This window comes from Ovis canadensis, chromosome 3 (genome assembly GCF_042477335.2).
Source record: "Ovis canadensis isolate MfBH-ARS-UI-01 breed Bighorn chromosome 3, ARS-UI_OviCan_v2, whole genome shotgun sequence".
NCBI lineage: Eukaryota > Metazoa > Chordata > Mammalia > Artiodactyla > Bovidae > Ovis > Ovis canadensis.
In genome coordinates, this window is record NC_091247.1 from 117963960 (window position 1) to 117966787 (window position 2828).

The window sequence follows — 2828 nt, forward strand, 5'->3', positions numbered from 1 at the left end:
GGAAGTGAAAAAGTCCACATTCTCACGAAGTTTATTCTAGTGCGGAAAGCAGTCATTGTAAAAAATAAACCCACACACTAATAACATTAGATGTGTGCTTCAAAAAGAGCTTACCAAGGGAGGAAGGTCATGGAGAAGGAATATGTTTAGATTGAAAAGTCAAGAAAGGTATCTCTAGGGAGGTGACAATAAAGCAGAGATACCTGAATAAAGTGAGGAAGTGAGCCATATGAAGATCAGAGGGAAAGAGGTGGTGGTGTTGTTTTTAATATGGAACTCTTCATGTCATCCTTGCACAGGGGCCATGCTAACCTTCTCTGTATCGTTTCAATTTTAGTATATGTGCTGCTGAAGTGAGCACAAGGGAAAGAGTTTTCTGCAGACGGAACAGCAAATGGAAAACACGGTGAGACGACTTGCGTGTTCAAGGGACGGAAGGAACATTGGTTTGGGTGCTCATTGGTGCTGTCTGCCAAGACTTCTCTCCTCTTCCAGGCTCAAGGTGGGACGGAACCACCTGGTTCTTCTGTGCATGGGTTAGCACCGTGTGACTAATTCTGGACAGTGAGTCATGAGTAGAAATGCCATGTGCCACTTCTGAACACAGCCACTGAAAGACCCTTTAGATCTCTTCTCTCTCTCTCTCTGGCATGATGACTGGTAAAGACAGCTACTGCTCCATCAGCCCTGATCTAGGAGTGAAGAAGAAAATTATGTGGGGTCAGAGCTCCTAGCTGACCTTTAATAGCTATGTGAGGACATTAATATGCATTGTGTCTAGCCTCTTGAGATCTGGAGTTGTTACCTCAGTATGGCATAACTTGTCCTGACTGACAGTGTAACTGGTGGGAGAAAGCTGGAGGGAGAGTGGTAGGGGGTAATATTTAAGGATAAGCAGGAGATAGAACATGGACAGCCTTGTAGACTATGAAAAATTTGGATTTCATTCTGTGTGAAGGAAAAATCTTTGGAAGACTGAGCAGAGGGATGACATGACAGGATTTGCATTTTAAAAAGAATCACTTAGTCATGTAGAAAAAGCCCTTGTTCATGAGAAATACATACTGAGGTATTTAGGGAAACAACTTGCTTTCAGATGGTTCAGTAAAGTGTGTGTGTCTGCACACACTCATGCATGAACAAAGGGTTAATGGTAATTGGTGAATTTCAATGTAGGGTTTGTGGGTGTTGTGCTCTTTTCTCAACTTTTTTTGTGGAGTTAAATTTTTTTACATAAAACGTTGGGGGTAGGGAAATCAGTCCAGGATAAAATGCAAGGTCTAGAAGCAAGACCATTAGGAAGCTATGGCAGGTGAGAGGAAGTGACTGGGGGCTGGAAAGGCAATCCTGAGAAATGGGCAGATTTGAAATCTACTTCATTTGTGGAACAGTGGGATTTGCTGGTTGGCTACAGGACGCGAAGCTAAGACTGGAGTCAAAACGGCTCCAGGTTTTTGCTCTGACTCAGTGGGAGATTGGTGATGCCACTAACTGCGATGGGACAGCAGAGGAAGAATCAGGTTTAGAGAACGTGAAACAGTCATCCTGTTTTGGACACGTTAAGGGTAAGCATCCACGTGGAGACTGGGTTGGGACATGGATAAATGAGTTGGCAGGTGAGAGAAGAGGTTGGCTGGAAATACGAAGTTGGGAATCATCGGCATGGGGTGGTACGCAAGTTACAGAACTAAACAGAAACCCACAGAAAGCAAGTGTAGGTGAAGAAGGCCGCGACTGAGCACTGGGGAACTGGAGCGTAACTGGCTGGGAGGGGGCTTATTCGGTTAAGTTGATTTCTCTTGTTCTCATTCCACGCTTACTGAGCAACCACCTGATTATTACTTGACTTCCCACATATAGGTCCGACTGGTCATATGGACTGGGAGTGATCTCGTGACAGTTCTTATTGTAAATAAATTGGTCACACTCACAAGTGTGGTTAGATTCAGTCCCTAAGACAGAGCATTCTCGGCAGCCTGACAAAATCTGATGGTGAGTCTACCTAAGGAGCCAGACACAGGACTGGAAATTCTCTGAGGAAATGAATGCCATGCTACTTGCCGGTACTTCTTTGGCTCAGAGTAACCTCCTGAGGAAGAATGTTTCCAGAATTATTGTGAAAACCGCTACCCAGTTATGGCTAAGAGAATATTCCCTTCTTTGACTTTTTTTTTTTTTTTTCTGTAAAAGCACTGATCCATTAGTGTGTATCTCACATCCTTCTTCCATCATGATCTTGCATTTCCTTAGGTCAGGAACCTTATTTTAGCTATTTAAGGGGTATTCTGTATGTGTGTGCTCTAAATTTATTTTTTAAAATTTTATTTCATGTCAATAAGTAGCATTCAAATGGCTCAAAAATCAAAATGCCATTAAGGTATACACTGAGAAATCACCTCTTCCCTAGGCTTGTTTGTCACTGTCCCCAATCCATTTAGTTTGTGGATCCATCTAGATTTGTATGTGTGCTTATTAATTCAGTTGTGTCCAACTCTTTATAACACCATAGACTAGCCTGCCTGGCTCCTTTGCCCATGGAATTCTCCAGGCAAGAATATTGGAGTGGGTAGCCATTCCTTTCTTCAAGGTATTTTCCCAACCCAGGTATCAAACCTGGGTCTCCTGTATTGCAGGCAGATTCTTTACCATCTGAGCCAAGAGGGTTGCTACCAATCTCTTGCTATTTACAAAGCTCCATCCTAGCCCCACTCCCCCTAAAACTAGAATTTTTCTTTTCCCTGCTTTGCTGTGATGATGGGAAAAACATATTCTATTCCTTTTGGAAGGGAATGAGTAATTTCTGATAAAAGTTCAGGCTCAAATTGAAC

The 2828-nt window shown here is 42.9% G+C and overlaps 1 pseudogene; it reads right to left on the minus strand.

Moving 5' to 3' along the window:
- Window positions 1–264: 264 nt before the first annotated feature.
- On the minus strand, window positions 265–361 carry LOC138438407 (U6 spliceosomal RNA; annotated as a pseudogene).
- Window positions 362–2828: the final 2467 nt, after the last annotated feature.